Source organism: Zalophus californianus, chromosome 3 (assembly GCF_009762305.2).
Source record: "Zalophus californianus isolate mZalCal1 chromosome 3, mZalCal1.pri.v2, whole genome shotgun sequence".
NCBI lineage: Eukaryota > Metazoa > Chordata > Mammalia > Carnivora > Otariidae > Zalophus > Zalophus californianus.
In genome coordinates, this window is record NC_045597.1 from 121,213,101 (window position 1) to 121,232,679 (window position 19,579).

At 34.5% G+C, this 19,579-nt stretch overlaps 1 pseudogene; it reads right to left on the minus strand.

Annotated features, from left to right (window-relative positions):
• Positions 1-418: 418 nt before the first annotated feature.
• LOC113920374 overlaps positions 419-19,579 on the minus strand; it is a 33,889-nt pseudogene continuing 14,728 nt past the window's right edge.

Consider the following 19,579-nt stretch of genomic DNA (forward strand, 5'->3'; position numbering starts at 1 on the left):
AGCTAAGATGATCTTGTATCAGTATATTACTATGTAAAAGATTATCCCTAATGGAAAAAGTTCAATACATTTTACCACAGTTCTACAACAATGTGCTATAAACACAAGAGCTCATTTGATCTTTGTTCTATAATAAGCTAAGTCATTTGAGATTTTTTTCAAGTTACTTTTTCCTTATAATTTGGAAAAGAGGAAAGAAAAAAGAAAACCTCATACAACATTTGGAGTTCATTTTTATTTATATATTTTTTTATTTAACAAGTAATTATGATTTATAAGTGTCATTCTAAAAAACATCAGTCCATCAAACCATGCAGAAAAAAGTATGCAAGAAGTCTGCAAAACAAAATGTATTTTAAACATGTTTAAGTAGAAGGATTATCCGAAATTCCGGATTTTTGAGTCCCTTGAGTCGTTATTATGCTATGACAATCAAGTAATGCTTAACTTCAGTGGAAGTAAGCCTCCTGGATCTGGCTTCATTGCAGTCTCCAACCTCTGTGTTGTCTTCTGTCATTTGCCCTTAAAAAAAACTGTCCTTTAGGGTTAATCTGGCTGTATGAATAACATCTTTAAGTTCCAGGTCTTCATTATATCTTTTCTCCAGGAAAGTCTTCCCATTGACATGGTTCTTTCCCATTGCTGTGGCTTTCCAGGCAAAGTGAGCTCCAGGTAGATCTGACTAAAATAAATATGGCCACCCCTCATTCCAACCACAAATTAGTAAAGAGATTCCAAATGGGTGGACACTATCTGAATGTAATCTTACATCACATAAGCTACTCTCTCTCTGTACCAGTTGAGCTGTGGGGATGGGATCTTGGTAAATGAGATAGTATTGCTGAGCTAGTTTTCGAGCTCTGTGCATGAGCACTCTGTAATCTGGGGCCATGCCACTATACACCAAACCTATATGCTTGGTAATTGGTTCCACGTTGTGTACACTTGGCTCATCTTACAGAATGGATTTCTGTTTCTTCTCAGTTACTAATACCACATCATTTGCAGCTTTAATTCCCACTGAAGGGTCTCCTCCAGCTACACCAGCCAAAACATATTCAATCTGGACAAGTCTACCAGATGGGCTGAATGTAGTCAATGAAAAGCCGAAACTACGCTCTGCCCTCTTTACCTGGAGTGCCCTGGAGTTTGCTTTTAAAGAGACTTGTATCAAATTGCATCTTGATCACCTTGGATCTTCAAGTGCCCTAGAGGGATCCATTGGCCAATAACTAGATGAAAATTTGATGGTCAGGGTCATAAAGAACAAATATATAATTTTGGAATTTCACTCACTGTAATTTGTTCATTTACTGAGAATGTGTCAGATACTGTGGTAGGTGCTGATGGGAAAACACAATTCAAGCAATCCTCAAACTCTGTCACAGAGTTCAAGGGGAAGACAAACACACACATTATTAAGCTATGCCCTTAATATTAGAAAGAATGAAAATATGCAGTCCATTACTAAAAGCACTACTATTAGACAATCAAGCATGAAAAGTCCCAAAAGCTGGTGCAGAATATAGATGTATGCCTGCCATTCCCTCTCAGTGACAGTGTGTTTCCTGTGGACATTGAGGATCACTTCCCTCTCTGAGCATTCCTCTCCTTGTCCTCTGAAATCTCCTTGTATTTTATTCCCTCTGGGTTCCACCAAGGTTGAGTCTTCCTCCACTATGCTTTGGCCCATGTAGTCTATCTACCAGTGACCTGAGGGAAAGGGAACAGACTAACAGATTCTGATGAAGGACATGAAGGAAAATTGTCCTTCCTGGTATAGCTTCCATGAAAATAATTTATAATACAAATCAAGCCCTTTCCTGCTGAGATTGGTTGTCCCCATTACATAACTCCTCTGTTATTATGCTACAACAATATCTTTCTCTTTTGTCTGCATTACCAAGCTAAACGGAGAAAAAACAAATAACTTGATTTTCCTAGTCATATATGGCCCAGGACCTCAGAAATGGATGGGTATGTGCCCTTTCCCCAAAAAGTGACGAGAGAGTATCAGAAAACCCCATTTTTCAGAATAATATCAACTTTTTGGTATTACTAGTGTCAACTCTAATAAACGACAAATCAAGCTGAATTTTTTTAGCCCAAACCAGGGCTAACAATCCACTAGCCCTAGTGCAGAGAGCCATATTGGTTCATTTCAGTCTATGGTGGGTCTAATTGGTTGGTAATAAGACATAATAGTTGATAAACATTTTAAATACTGCTTGAGGCTCACCTTAAAAACACAATTTTGGGAGATTTCTCCAAAGAATTAACAGGAAAGAAAAGATGAAACCAAACCTTACTAGAATAAACCAAATTTTATTGCTAGAAATTTAAATTGAGTTCATTGCAGATACTCATAAAAGATCTCATTTGCCCCATTTTCTATGGAAAACCCTAAAGCAATTTTGTTGGCACTAGGTAACTAACCCACTGAGGCCATGAAAATCTATCTAGGCCTCTACTTTCGTTACACAGTGGAGAAATTTAATGCATTTGGAAAACAAAACGGACTCCAGCTCTCAGTAATAAAACTAATCCCTCTTTAACTGTTGAAAGCACTATCTATTCAAAATCCAAATGAATCTTAAAAGTTGATCAATAAAGCATAAAAAGCCCCAAGTACATAAATTAACTGAACATCCATCGTGGAAATCATTTGTTAAAGTGAAGAAAACAAAAGCAGCCCACAGATTTTAATAAAACTAGATTACTTCCACCTATAAAGAATCTGGTTTTCCTCTGAACTCAAAATAACTTCATTAAAATTTTGTTAGGTATTTTGTATTATATTTAGCAACATATGCATATATGGAGGTGGAAGGGAGAAAAAAAGAAACTATTTTTATTGTGAGAGGGATCCAGAGGTAAAAAAGTAATAAAACACTCCATCTTATCAAATAGTATTAATTTCATCTCCTCTGGTTCAGAATCATTCATTTCTGGTAATTATGAAAACAAATCAAAGTTCAACTTCCTTTCAAGCCATCTTTTCCTTCCCAAGATGGTATCTGGGTGCGAAGAGAAGCTGGCCCCACCTCATGGCATTGAAAAAGGGACTTTGTGCTCTACTTCCCTTTTGGTGTTTCATCCCACTAGCCTCCAAGGAGCAAACAGCCTCTGTCCTCATTGGCTCGTCCTGAAGCGACTGTAGTTTAATTTACCTATTCTGTTCCCTCCTAAGGGAAAGGAACTGTAATTTCTCCCAGGAAACTTGTCCACCCAACTGTTCTCCAAGATCCCCTTTTTTTCTCATTGGTGTTACAAATCTCTTGTGTTCTGGCCATGATTCCCATTAAATCCCCAACATTATCTTCCTTCTGCATTCCTCAACTGGAGATATGTGGAATTTTTCAAATCCTTTCTATCACATGTGAATGAAGGAGTCACATGAGAATTATTTTTGGTCCCTCTTTACCTAAATATCCTATGCAGCCATTTCTGTTCTGGGATGAGCAGGTAGTCAAAGACACCATTTTCAGAATTACAGTTAAGCAATGTACAACTCCAGAGACACAATTGAGATAGACTATAATTTGACTAATATCCCCAACTTTGTGTTATGCTCACAGGTACATGGTGACCTATAGTGACAGTCTTCTTCCCAGAGTTCCCAAGAGGAAAGGAAGCACAAAACCCCATAGTTTCTATCTCAATTATATATTGTCATCATTTCCTCCTTCTTTCTATAACTAGGACCAAGCCAAAGAGAGCCTTTGAGCTGCCTCGGTAATCTCTCTTTCCCCCAGTTCTTTAAGGTTTCTGTACTTTCAAACCACCAGAACAAAAAGAGTTTTCCCCTGCTGCTTGGATAAGAACTTTTGTTACATGTCTTATAATCTCCATACACTATCCTTTATAAGACTCTAAGATCTCCAAGCTTTGCTCATTTTATATATATATAAAACTATATTTATAGTTATATGTAGACAAACTTCTGAGACTTTGAACACCATTTTGCTTCTCAACAAAGTTCGTGTTTTTAATATTCTTGTTTCCTTAACTTAAAATCATTTTTGAAACTTAAGCATGAATAACTACTTTCTTTGTTTTCTCTGAATAGTCCACAGTTTCCAAAGATAGTGGAATCACAAGACAAAATGATTGATAGGATATAAAAAATTTAAAAGTAAATATTTTTTAATATTTATTATATTGGACTTTAAACTTCTTAAGGATAGTGTTTATGACGAATATGTTTTAGTATTAACCTGAGTATATATATTAACTAGATCTTGAATTAGTGTTTAAGTGAATTAAGGAAACACGTTCTTTCTTTTTTTAAAAACATTTCTGGAAGAATATTTCTTTATTTCTTTATTTCTTTATTTTGTTAATCACCAACATTATATCGTTAGTTTTTGATATAGTGTTCCATGATTCATTGTTTGCATATAACACCCAGTGCTCCATTCAGTATGTGCCCTCCTTAATACCCGTCACCAGGCTAACACATCTCCCCACCCCCCCTTCCTCTAGAACTCTGTTTGTTTCTCAGTGTCCATAGTCTCTCATGGTTCATCTCCCCCTCCGATTTCCCCTCCTTCATTTTTCCATTCCTGCTAGCTTCTTCTTTTTTTTTTTTAACATATAATGTATTATTTGTTTCAGAGGTACAGGTCTGTGATTCAACAGTCTTATACAATTCTTTCTTAACCTAGTCCAGACTCTGATCTTAACAGAGACTGAATACAGAAAGAAGTTGCTCCTCAGCTCAATGCTGTGGAACCTTAGTATGTACACCTATAGGAGAAAGATTTGGATGGGGAAGGCTAGAAAGAGAAATTCCATGTGAATTCCAAAAGGACAGAAGATACTCCAGTACCCAGGACTTGCTGATATGGGGAGAACAAATAAAATTGATCATAACTTAAGAAACAACTACTGTTCTTCCTCTGATCTTGATAGATCTCTAAGTAGACAAAGATTCTGTAGGAGAAGCATTATACTTGAGACATGGTTCCCTTTTCTTTTCATCAAACACACCAAGCTTTGACTGTTTTAAGAGGTTTGCACTAACGTTTGCATAGCTCATTGCTATTTATCCTACAGGCTTTCTCTAAAATGTCACCTTCTCCAAAATACTTTTCTAACCACCTGACATATTATAATCTCTACCTTCCTGCACCCAAATCTCATTATTCTTTCACATCGCCTATTTTGATTCTTTTTTACATGTACTAGTTTTTCATGTACTTGTTATTTGTTTGCTGTCTTTCAAACTCCTCAACTCCTACACACATCATTTACTAGCATGTGATGTAGCTAATTTAATGTCTATGCTAGTCATTTTACCCTGTAGAATGGGATAATAATACTACCTATCTCAAAGTGTTGTTTAGAAGGCTTTAATGAGATAATACATGTGATACAATTACACGTAGTAATTTGACACACAGTAAACTTGAAAAACAACTATTGTTACATAAAAAATGAACAGATGAATAAACAAAATATCACTAGAACAACAAATTATATGTTCCAAAACTATATGAATTAAATATTGTGTAAAATCTTTATATCTCAAGCCAATTTCTCTTTTTTATACAATCCCAGCTTAGATTCTAGTCTACACAAAGTGGCAAAGAAGACAAAATTGTAAAGTTAGTTCTTTTTCTGCAATTAAACAGGATCTTCCTCCTCAAACCACAGGGATTGAGACCCTATTCTTTACCCATGCCTTCTTCAGCAACCATACCTTCCCTGGCTTCAAATGTTAATGGTTCTGTTAATGGCCATATATGTCATCCTCACAGGGCTTTCTAGGAAAAATGAGCTAATGATAAGGCACCCCACTTGATAGGAATTACAGTGCTTATTTCAAGAGACGCTGTGATGAAGGAAGTTTTGTAAGTCCAGAGGGCAATTTGGCTGCCCCTCAACTATAGCACATAGGTTCCTGCTCATAAAGTTAGTCCAGACTAAACTGTGAAAACAATTCATGAAATACTGAAATGTAGTACCTTATCTAAAATTCAATACAAATCTTATAATACTATCTTAATTCTGTAAACAAGTACTCCAAAATCATATAGATTTTGACCTGAGATCATTTAGAAAATGATTAAGAAGTGCAATAGGTTACCCAGTTTGGCACAGTTTAGTAAAACACAATGGCTTGTTGAAGAGAAATACTGCATATTTGTAATAGTAGATCAAGAAGGAATTATGAAAAATCATTTACAAAACAGATTTATAACCCTGAGTCTGTTCAATCATACCAAGATCACAGAGACTTCACTGTCATTCTAAAGTCTAGAATTTAGAAATTCTGGTAAAATAGTGCTTAGAATTGGGATGGAGGAACAATTTCTTTTGCTAGAAACAGTGGAATATACATATAAACAGTAATTTCTGCTTTCAATAGTAGTTACCAAAAGACAGAGCAAAGTTTCCAAACTAAAGTAGAGCATATACAAGAGTTCATTCACAATTTACATTAAATTTAAGTTAATTTATTCTAGGTCCCAAAATTTTCAGATGCCATCTTTTACTTAACTCATTAAGTCACATTAAGAGTCTAGAATAAAATGCTGTTTAATGTTATTGATGAGATCTTATATCTGAACATTATTTTAGCTGAGATACTGAAACTCATCAAAGCAATCATTTTTCTTCTCTTTCCATTCTCATTCAATAATGTGATTTTATTCCTGACATTAAAAATAATGTCCTCTAGGGGCAGTGGAATTCAGTGTGATGTGAGCAATCAGCATATGCCCCCAGATGAAGAGTCAACTATATGGGGAAAATGAGCCCCTTTTGTTCAACCCCAGCTTTGACTCTCATTTGCCTTCAAAACCATAGTCCGGGTTAAATTAAAAACAGGAAAATCTATGCTGGTTCCTTTCTTAGGAACCAAAATAAAAATACAATGTATTGATCACATTTCTCAACTAAAAAAAAAAAAATGAATATATTCCAAAATATTTTGGAAGACCTGGATCTTTAGTAATGCTCTACAGTTTGGGGCACAGCAGTAGGAGAGAGCCTTCCAGAAAACTTCAGTCATTTAGTAGATACGATTTCAGAGCTTCTGAAGTCTTCCATTCTTTGTAATCCTTCTCCTAATATTTCTATTTCTTCATCTACACTACTTGCAATATCATCTATTGTTCCTGTCACTCCCAAGATCCATTTCCCCTGCAAATGTACCTTTATGTTTTCTAGAGAGTCATCTTCCTTCACACTCAGTTCTGTGGTTCAGTTTATACTAATCCTCTTCCGAATCCAAGCATTAGACATAGGACTCAAGACAGAGCACCACATCCCATTGACAACACAAATTGAATTGGGAAAGGAGATGTGATCCAGATGTTACAACTGGGTATTTCACCCGTCTGGCCAGAGTGTTTGGGTCAAGGATGGGCACAGGACCCAAGCAAGCCAATGAAGCTCAACCAGATCTTTTGGTGGCATTATTGAAATGTAGATTATCTTTCCTTTGGATTGAGGTTAGCAATAAAGCAGCCTTGAGTTCCTGAGAGCTTTCTAACCTTCCTGTGGGAAGAGATGCCCACATAGAATGCTAATACAGAGGAAATCATGGCCAAGAATAAAGACATTATGAATTCTTATGACATTATTTGACCTCCTGTATCTAGCTATTCCTGAAGACCTCCTGCCAAATTTTTGGTTGCATATATAAACTAATATTTCCTTTTTTCTGAAGACTGATTCAATTGAGTTTTCTATCATCTGGGACTGAAAGATTCTGTCAGTATATTCCTCCATTACTTTTCCAAAATGTCAGGATCTCATGTCATAATATTCAAACAGACAAAAACAGTGATCACCGAATTATTTCAACAGAAAGTAGATTGGAAATTTTACCTGTTAATCCAGAGATTAGTGAAGGAACAACTGCATTAACTTAGTGTCCCATGGCTCCAGAGCAAGGCTATTACAATCTTTCTGGGTTAACATGATATATAGTAGTAACATTAATACAATTAAATAAATGGCCACATATGATTAAGTCATGTGCCTATTCTTCAAAGATAAACATAAGCCAATCAAAATAAATGCAGCAAATTTTGAGCAGTATAATAATTTCAGATTTTAAAAAACACATAGTTCAGTCAACTCATAATTCAGTTATATTTTCAGTTCTCTGTTCATTCATTCATTCATTTATTCATTTAAAGAATGTTTGTTGGATACCAGCTGTAGGCCAGTCATTTTGCTTCTTGCTGAATGTACAATATCTACATAGATTAATAAGCACTTATTTTGCCTCTTATACCCAATGGGTTATTTTAGTATTCACTGGTACTTCCTTTGCAAGATGGATAAGAGAGAGGAAAAGAGATGAAAATCTTTTCAGTTAAATGTCATCACCTGTAAATGATTTTACTGGTGGCTGAATGGAAAAGGACTTTTAAATGAATGAACAATGAGAAATTTGGAGATTATTTGTCATTTCCATTTTCCTCTAATTTCCTTCTCACCCATTTTAATAAATCATTGATAATTGGCCATATTCCAAGTGAATAGATTTGTCAGAAAGCTCTGGTTCATTATAAGAATTTCAAAAATTGTCATATTTTTGTCTACACAGAAATTGGAAAGTGGGCAACTTTACAAAACTATCTGGATAATTCAAGTCAAGTGTCCTAATTATTGATGCAGAGTAAGGTTTTTGATGATCATAACATCATAACAAATTTAATTTGGGGAAATTCAGTAAGATTAAGCAGTTTGAACACTTTCCCGTGAACCATGGTTCCAGGAATCCAAAATTTGAATCTTCATAACTTTACCCCCAACCATTTGAAGAAGGGAGTTATTTAGTGCTAATGGTTGCAATCATTACGTTTAAAGGCAAAGAGAAAATACTGTAAACAAAGCAGGAAAATATTTTTGGTGTATAGCATAAACACACAAACAATTATCTTAAAATGTAATCTTCATGTGACTTATTAAAGTAGATTACATTTTAATGTGCATTGCAATTTGCACATTATAGAGAGCACTCTATATGCAGCGTTAACTGTGTGACCAGCCTGACAACCTGCACAACTGAAGATATAAAAAGAGAAAAAAACCCTCTGCTATCTTTCTCTAAATGGATGTATTTGGTGTTGATAGTCAGATACAGTTTTCACCTTTATCCCAGCTTGTTTCTGACCCAGTGGGTTAGTGTTAATCACCACTGTAGGCACCAATAATTTCCCCATATGTGGAATTTGATAAGTTAGAGCACCCACTTCAATCCAAGAAGATTCCAGCTGACTATCCAGTTATCGCTATGGACAGCTTCAAGCACATCCATGGCTGGCCTTGTATTCTTAGCTTTATCAAGCGCTTTGCACTTTTTGTCTTTTATCTCTTAATTGAGACCTGACTGCAAGAAATGCCTATCTCTTCAACTAGGTTGCATTAAGTATTAACTTGAACTGCTTTGGGTACTTGAGGTACAGAAGGCAGGGGGGAAAAGCCTTAAGAAGCTATGTAGAGTGGAAAATCTTCCCAAATCTCTATTTATAAATTGTGTAAATGCTACAGTGTTTTTTAAAAAGTAAATAAATCTTTATCTCTTTTCCAGATTTAAAAAAAAAAGTGTTTATATTACCAACTGGAGGAAAGTTTATGAATCCTCCATCATATTTGGCAGTAATAATAATCCTACAATTCTGGCCAAAAGAGATAATATTTAGGAAGAGTAAATAATTCAGTAATAATAGATGAGAAAGAACTTTGTATTTATGTCTCCAGAATATCTAGGGACTGACTCTTCTCTAAAGGATATGGAAATGGGTTTATTTGAGCCGAGAGCACACCAATCCAAGGATTCGGGATATCTTGTATAGGTTCCAAGTCTTACAATTTCCTTTTCTAAATATTTCCCATTTCTAAATATCACCCAGTTTGTACTATTTTGTGAACTCCTTGAGGGCTCTATCTGTGCCCTTTACATCTTTTCATCCCAGTTTCCTGTATATGGTAGACCTTCAACTTATGCTTATTGACCTTAATCACATGCACATGGAGTCTCTCTCAGCATTTATAGAACCTCCCTGTGACTCTTCTTTGTGCTTCTCTGTGAGAGATCTCTAACTCTGCCAGTTCTGTGGCCCCTCTGGTAGGTGCTCCTCCATGACAAATACAGAAGTATTACTTGGAAAATATACAACCTGAACAAAAACAGTCGATTTAGACAATAGCCCTGAAAAACCGAAACCCAAGAAAAATGGTAATTTATTTGTGGGACGGGGGCCTGTTTGTTGCTAATTGAAGTGGCACTGCTCATTTTTTGTACCAATACCTAAAAACCAAGAATAAATGCAAGATATTAGTGTTGAGAAATCCTTTCAGTCAAAATGTCCTCAACTAAATCCAAGTCTAGACAAGAAACATCTCCCTAAGGATCAGATTAAAGACAAAGCTCTAAAATTAATTTAGACCTAGGAAGATGCACAGAAACATAGAATAACAAGACTGTTAACTCATGATAGTTATTACAAAACAAATTAATATTGCTAATTGAAAGTAAATTTCCCATATTGTATGTAATTCCAGGCAAGAGCTCAGTGATAGACCATACGTTAAAGGGTGTGTGGTGAAAGACATCTATCTATACAAGGCTGATGTTATGTTTTGAAATTTTCATATATAGCAATTAGTACTCAAGCCCATGTTCCAAGTAGAAGTGTTGGTTACCAAAAAGCTGTCTAGATCTGAGAAGGGTATAAAAAGAAAAGAGAATCATAATTCTAAAAATAAATGAATGTTAAGTCCAAATGAGAAGAAATTCTATCCCCCACCGCTCGTGTGGTACCAGAGCACCATAGGATGAAGTAATGTTTCATTCATTCCTTCATTCATTCATTCACTCACTCATTCATTCATTCATTCATTTCACAAATCTCTAAGGACTTTCTATGTGGAGGCAACAGAGTAACAAAATGAACAGGCTCTTTGTGCCTTCCTCTAAGCATGGTTGGCAGAGCACACTGCTTATTTAAAACTGAATCATTAAAATTTGAATCAGAAGGGCTTTATGAATAGTGTTAAATGACAACAAATAACACAATCTATTCATCACCTATACTACCTACAAGGGAATACAGATTTTCCTTCAAGATTCCTAATTCATTTGTTGGTCAGACACATTCATCCTCTCTTATACCCACACCAGGTCCCAATCCCTGCAAGAATCACAGTGTATCATCACCAACATTAATTTGTAAAACCTATACTTATTATGAGGAATAATGCTATTAATAAGGGTTTAATATTCTGCTTTTCTGTAGACATGGAGAATATGTAAAAAGAATCATTTTTTTTCTTTTATGCTTTTAACTTCAACTTCGAAAAATCCCCCTCCCCACTTAAAAGGCAAGACAAAATACTCTCATTTTATTGTTTTCTTATAGGCTCATAAAATTTTAGCTTTGTGTTACTTTTTCAAAGACTCTATTAAACTTGATACATGAGACTGGTAGGCTGCCACAAACTCATAAAAATCTTTTCAAAGAATTGCTGCCTAGAAGTGGAAATTGAATGGCAATTTCTAAGAATCAAGCTAATGGCTTAAACTATAGAAAATGTGAAGCCCACTAATAGATAATTTAGGATTTCCCCTCTCCCCCCCACCCACCAGTGGAGAGAACAGAACATGAGCTTGAATAAAATTGCACCAAGATCTTATTAATCTTCAGTCTGTAAAAGCTCAATTTTCTTAAGCAATGGGCTGTGGTACACATACCACAGTAAGATCTATGCTTAAAACATTCTCCATATTTTGGAGCTAAAAGTTCTGCACCTTTTGACTATGTGGACAGTTGTATTATTGTCAGTTTCAAGAGTTAAATATTCCAGCAGGAATTTGTTACTACACAGCGGTACATAATGCCTGAAAACCCCCTGCACCAATATTGCTCTCAAATTGGCAGCAAGTGAACAAGGGACATGAAGGATGCTTCAGCCCAGTAACCTATCCTTCCTTCTCTCCTGGGAGCCACTTGGCCAGCTTTCATCCTCATAATTATAATAAATTTGACATTTCATAGATAATATTGATTTCTGTATTTTAGCATTTCACCATAGGTGACAGTCTAGCGTCAAGAATGAAATTTCTATTGATCTCCTGCGCATTAATCTCTCATGTGTATGTGATCATTTTTATAAGACCTTTTACTGCACATAAATCAATATTTCATATTTCCAGCTATGCCAGAGGAGATGTCATATTTGTAAACTGTGAGTTGACACCTGCAATTCCTTCCTGTTCAGCTTCAACTGTTCAGTAACAGTCGATTCAGGGTTGGGAAAGGATCAAGCTCAAGAAACAAGGTAGATGAAAGGCACGAATGTAGACTAGAGTAATTAGCTTAATGAACAAAGAAGCCAGGTAGTGAAATGAAGTGAAATAATGTTTCTTCTACAAAAACTGCTTCTGTGGATATAGCATCTGAAAGAGAGTTTGGCTTTCCATGCTTGCTAGGGAGCTGAGAATAGATTTAATTGTCTGTGTTAAGGAACACTGAAATACTTTTAAATAATTGCTTTCAGAGAACTAACAAATGAATCATGGAACACTACATCAAAAACTAATGATGTAATGTATGGTGATTAACATAACTTAATAAAATAAAATTAAAAAACAAAAAAAACTAATAAATCTTGATGGATAAGAAAGTCTTCCCTCTTGTGCTGTCTCTCATTCTCTCTTTCTCAAATAAATAAATAAAATCTTAAAAAAAAAAGAAAGAAAGTCACTACAATTTCATGAACGTTTGATATAGAAGTGTATGATCTTCCTACCCACAACTTCAATAGGGTACCAATGCTGACGTAGTAGTTTTCAGGACTGTGATCAGTTTCCTAATTTTGCGAGCATTTTAGGAAGTAAGTAAATCATTTTCATAGTTCCATATTTAATGGTTTTCATATTTCAAAAATAAGATCTTAGAATTATATATGAAGATTCCGGTGAATCAAAACATAATAGTATTATGAACAGAATGTGAGCTCTTCTTTGTATGAATTTTAATGCAGAGTGGGAACTAGCAGGCATTTTTAACAAGTAAATTCTTCACTCTAAGGAGCTACTACTCTTATAACTCTTTAGGGATCCATTAAAGTATTTATTTTGCCAATTTCAATGGCAAGTAAAAAATCAGTGTGCTTTTGTATATATATAAGCTTGTCGGACCTGTCTAAGCTTTATTATTTTCAAAACTATTTCCTACCTATTACATAATTGGAGTTTATCCATGACATATTTTAAAAACTTTGGGAGTAAACCATTGGACACAAGCTGATCTATGTGAATGTTTATGCTTCTCCGTATAAATTTTCCCTGACTATTCTTAACACTTGCCGAGAGGTTATTAAATGCAAAACTCAATTCGGATATGTTCTAATACAAATGAAAAGGTATTGAGAATAGACTGCTATCTTGTACAACATTTACATTTATTCTTTAAAAACTTGCTATTCCACATATTTAGATAAGTTCAGAACTCCATGCTTTGTGCAATAAACATTTTCAGAATCTGACAAAGATGCTTTTAATTCAATAAAGTGTGTGCTGGTTTAGAAAGAACTACTTTAAAAAATTTTTTAAAAGAACTACTTTTCCCAGATAAAAGTGGACGTGGAAATGTCCACTTTCTAGCAATTTCCTATAGTCACTATTGACACACTATTATTTCAAATTATATGTCGTTTCACTAGAAGGAAATGCTACTCTTGCTTATTTTTTAAAGGCCAATCCTTTTTGCTGGTTTCTGAAACATGTTCATGGCCATAAAATATGTCAGCAAATGACTGTTTTAACATGATGACAGACACATTATCGGAGTGTGACTGACTAGTGTATGAGTGACTATATTTTGACAGTTGTGTCAGCTTTTGACTGAAGGAGCACAATTAAAAAAAAAAAAAAAAAAACACCTAGACTGAATGGTAAGGTATTACTGAAGAAGTCAGCAGGTGGAATGTATCTTTACAAATACTTTAGTTTCTCAAATGTCAAAAGAATTAGGCGTGAGCTTTAGGCATTATAAAATTTATTTCATTTGAGAACCAATTAACATTGCAAAGAGCCAGCCAACAGAAATTTGTGTCCTCAAAACTTAAGAACTTTGACTTTTAATGTCCAAGGTGACTGGATCTAATGCTCCCATTTTGTCTTAGTTAACTTTCACTGTACATTTTGGCATTTTATTTCTTTAAGATGAAAATTTCTGAGCCCTGATATCCCAAAGCTGAAATGACCACCTACGTTCCTTACTAATATTTATTCCTTAAGTAAATTAAATGAAGAACTACAGATTCATTCTCTTAGGGAAAAATACGGCTTTAATTTTGTGAGCAAAAACTTTTAGCAATAGTGGGGCATATGAGGTGATGCTCCCAAAATTATGTAGGGCATTTTTTAAAATGTGTTTTAATTGGCACTGATGATTTTGCTACTTCTTTTTGTCTCTTTCTCTCCTCACACTTGTCAGTTGCCTTTTATATTTCAGAATCTGTAGAGATTTCTCCCGGACACAAAATATTACCTCTGTTCTCATGCCTCTCCCTTCCATTGCCTGAATCTAATATTTAGTATTCTTGGTAAGGAGGATGCACATCTCCTTGGTTTCTATGACTCTCATGGACACTTTTGTCATTGTCCTCAACTATACTATTATCTTAAGCGTTTATATTTCTTTCTTTTCCACAAGTTGAGAAATCTTTTCTTTTTTCCCGTCAATATTCCCATTGTTTTGTACATAATATATATTTAGTATATATCACCAGATGAGTAAGCAAATCTTTATGGAATGTATGAATGAATGAATGAGTAATACAATCAGTGGTGCGTTTAAAATATGATGTTTTACAATGAGAGGGGTCATTAATTCAATGATCTGGATTACACAGAAGAATCCACTTCCTTATTTTAACAATACTATAAATTTAAGCTCCTTAATACCATTTTTTTAATCAAAAGTCACTTAGCATCTGTAGAAACTCAGTAAATAATGTGCACAGTATAGTAAGTTTTTAGCTTCTGATTCATACAGAAATATTTTTTAATTTGTAAGTGCACAAAAAGTTGTTCCATAGCTTCCGTATTTTAAAAATATGCATGCTGTTAGTGTTTTAATACGAGAAGAAATGAAGATTCTAACAATTACATTTAGAGTATATTTCTAAGATCTTTATAATAGCAACAATTTTTTCTAAATGCGATATGAAAAATTATCCCTTTTCTCTATGTTAACTTCCTAAATATAAATGTTGACTGAACACTATACATTTTTAGGAAAAATTTGGCTTGATTTTTCAAATTAATTTTGTTACTTAAAATGTCATAATTTATAAGTCAAAATTTCAAGTTCTAACTAAAAAATTTAAGAGGAAAAATGCATACAGAAATTATTTGAAATCATGTAAAACCTGAAATTATGGTGAAATTTAGAAATGTCTAGAAAGTAAACATAGATTACAGAATTTAAAAGCTGGAATAATTTTGATTATTTGGAACCAATTAGTTGCTTCTGCGTAAATTATACATTTTGAGTAATTGACAACAGTCCAAAAGATCCAATTTTCAAAATAAATTTGATGTCCTGAAATTATGGGATTGCCAATGACAACATGGACACTGAGAGAAAGAATAGTTTCTAGAATGAAATCAGGAAGGATAAAATTAATATCATGGTAGGCTTCCGAATGTATGAAAACAACTAACATATTTCAATGAAATTCAAGAATTTGATATGGTACAGCAATAAAAATTCCCAGGATTAATATTAAAGGATAGATTCACATAAAAAGGAGTTTGTTATATATATGTGAATTGAAATATATGGATATGTTCTGTATAAATATTTTTACTAATGGATTCTTATGGGGGCACATTTACCCAAAAATATCTTCACTGTTGAGTAATTAATATCAACTACACATAAAAAAATTAAATTCAGATTTCCATGAGTTTTTTAAAAATTTTTTAGAATTAAAATATTGGAGCATGTTAGGATTAAAAAGAAGTATTTAAAGAGACAACTATATAAATTAAGGATTCGATGGATATATTTTTGTTCATGTTTTTACCAAGAATAATATGGAAATTTTTATAGTGCATAAAAATGGAAAAAAAGGAAATGATTCAGTTGCTTCAGTTGCTTCTTCAGAGCTAAAATTATAAGTAAAAGGAAGAGCATTTATTTTCATTATAATCAGAGCACAGTATGGAATATTTTTGTTCATGTCTTACCCATGGAATCTTTTAAGAAATTCTCGTGTTAATTCTGGTTTCCCAAAATTTAGAAGTCAAAAGGAAAGTAAACATGGAGAATTTACCCACGAAAGTCTCAGCTTAAAAAATAATAACAGGTCTAGAGAGAACCTGACAAAGAATGTATTACTTTTTTAAATGTATGTCCCAAAATGTAATTAAAAGTGGTAGTCAAATCTAAACAATGGAAAACTACCAAAAATAATTATCATGTAATTAGACCTCCTTTCTTTAGTTTAGCTTACCCACCTGTTACTTATAGTATTTTCTTGGGAATCTGCAATCTATTGTTTCCCTTATAAAGTCCTCCCTGCTAAATTTTGAGCAAAGTCAGGGGTCTGTGATGAGGGGAAGGGAAGTTTTCAATTTTATTTTTTCCTTTTTGAATCATTTTAATTTTCTACACATACTCAATTACTTCTTTTTTAATGTTTTAATAAAAGAATTGATTGTTTAAGCAAGATGATGGTAGCTTTTGTTTTCCCTTCTCTCTCTGAAAATCTGCATCTAAAAGCTTTTTTAAAAAGCTAAAATATGTTGGGCACCTAGGTGGCTCAGTGGGTTAAGTCCCAGTCCGACTCTCAGTTTTGTCCCAGGTCATGATCTCAGGTTCATGGGATAGAGCCCCACGTCAGGCTCTGCGCTCAGCAGAGAGTCAGCTTGGGATTTTCTCTCTCCTTCTTCCTCTGCTCCTCCCCCCGCTTGCACTCTCCCTCTCTCTCTCTAAAATAAATAAATAAAATCTTAAAAGTAAAGTTAATATATACTATACACACAAAACTAAATGAGAAACAAAAGGTCATATCTATAATCAAACACAAAATAGAAGAAATCTTATATACATGCCTGATTTTATATCTGTGGGTGTGTATGCATGTATGCATATACAATGTGTCTGGATCAACATGCATGAAAATGACAAAACAGAGTCATCACAAAGTTAACCCATTTTTCTCACCCAAAAAGTGCCTGTAATGACATATCCTTTTTTATCCTGGGGCTCAAAATATACCACTTGTCTTTCAGTATTGAAGTTAATATATTACTCAGATTGGAGAGACACAATAGCGCTGTGAGTTAAGAAAGCAAATTTTAGAGCCTACTTCTGCCCCTTACTAGAGATGAGACTTCTGGCAAGTTACTTAGTTTCTCGGTGTTTTGGTTTCTCTTCTGTAAAGTGAAGAATATTTCCTACCTCTAGTTTTGGGTGTTGTGAGGATACCACGAGTTAATATAAGTAAAGCCCTTCGAAGAGTAAACTGCTATACAAACATTAGCTAAGATTAGCATTCTCCCTCCAGATGTTCCCAAAGACTCCCAGGATGGTTTGCTCAGTCCAGTTCAACCAGATTGTTATTATCTGTGGAAAGTCTGGTCAGTCAGCTAAAGAAATGCATTTTCTCAGCTTTGCTGCTTGTCACTATCACACAGTATCACCAACAAATACGGACAGTCTGGGCAATAGAAGAAAGATTCATTGATTCGATAAATATGTGCTGAGTGCCTTCTATGGGCCAAGCATTCTCTTAAGCACTGAGAATACAACAGTGACCAAAGCTAAGCCACTGCTCTGGTGGGGTTTATATGTATTTTACTGACCTAGCTTATAGTAAAACCTCCACAATTTAGCAGTCTAAAACTGAGGTCACCAAATAAGTTGATTTCTCCCAAACTATTCTGAATTTTGAATGCTGTTGTAATGGGAAACTAAACAGTTTTCTGACAGTTCTTCCCCAAAAGGAATACCTTAAGTTGCTTTAATGTCTATTGAAAATTCTTCATGTTACAAAACCAAGAAAAGAATATATGACACATACAACCATATATTTGCATATGTGTATGTGAGTAAATGTAGGGTTAGCAGTATGTGTTAAATGAAATCACACCTGCAAGCAACAAGGTCAAAGAGACTTTCATTTAATTTGTCTTTTATTTAGATTTAAACTTAAATCTTCTCATTCCAAATTTCCACTCACGGAAAACACCTTGAGAAACGAAAACACCTCAATGCATTCAGGGATCAATGGAAAATGTTAATCAAAGTAAATATTTTGTAATCAACACTAAAATCTTAAGCCTAAGTGCAAATGCATACATATATAAGGTCTTCCCCCCCCCAGGAAATGTAAACATATTTCACTCTTTGTCCATGGCAGCTGTCCTTGAAAAACTGATTCTACATGCCAGTGATGTAATTTCACAGAATTCAAGAAACAATGCTTATCAACAAACCTACCAGTAAAAGTCTAGCCCAACCAAGTTGTTTTATAATTCCATCACCATAGATAAAGGAAGAATACAGAATATTGGTGCATAGCTATCCTTAATCAAATTTGCATTCCTTGGTAGGAAAAGATTCAGTTTTATAGGAGAAAATCCCAACCAATGGAAAAAGGCGTATCTACCTAGCAGCTAAATTGAAAATCCCTTATGAGCACAACTAGACGGAGATTATGCACATGCTTATGGACTCTTGCAGTGTTTTCCCAAGTGAGATTACATTTCGCATTTGAAAAAGGAAGAAACACGGAACTGCATTCACCTGGAAATGGTATGCTGTGATTCGGTACATCCTACTGCCTCAAACAGGAGTTACTTCAACATGCATTTGTTTATTCCACACATCTCAAAATAAGCCTATCTCAGAATTCATACTCAATATTTTAGAAATCATTTATGGTGATAAATACTGGCAACTAGAACTCAAACTCATGCAAGGTTTACTGTTTTTGAATTTCACATTTACCTGGCTATATAATACATATTCATTTATTCAAAATAAATACTTATATTCTGGTAGATATGCTATGTAGAGCAGCGTGTAAGACACGTGTCAGCCTTACCTTCATGTAGTTTAAAATATTATAGGGTGGAAAGTAAATATACAAATAAATACCTAATTATAAATTCTGATGAGTACTTTGGAAATAAGGAAGAGGAAGGAGACCCACTCCAAACTGTGTGGTCAGGGAAAGTTTCTAGAAAGTTTCTAAGAAGCTTTTTGGTGAACTGGGGGACAAGCGCATGTGTGAAGGCTTTGCGAGGAAATTATTTGACTAATTTATGGAACTAAAAGAGCTAGAGTTGAAGCTTGGTGAGAAATGGGGAGAATAATTCCAGGAGAAAATGAAGAGAGGAGTAGGAGACATTGGACGCAGGTCCCCAAGGCCAATTGTTTTAATTAGGGGAAAGGCATTTTCAGATTTATGACATGAAACAATCACACCAAAGAGAGTTCTGAGGAGGGCAAGTAGAGAAGAGGGAAGACCAATGGAAACAATGCCAGCCATGTATAAAAATGCCATGAAAATCTTGTTTTTTCTGCTGACAACT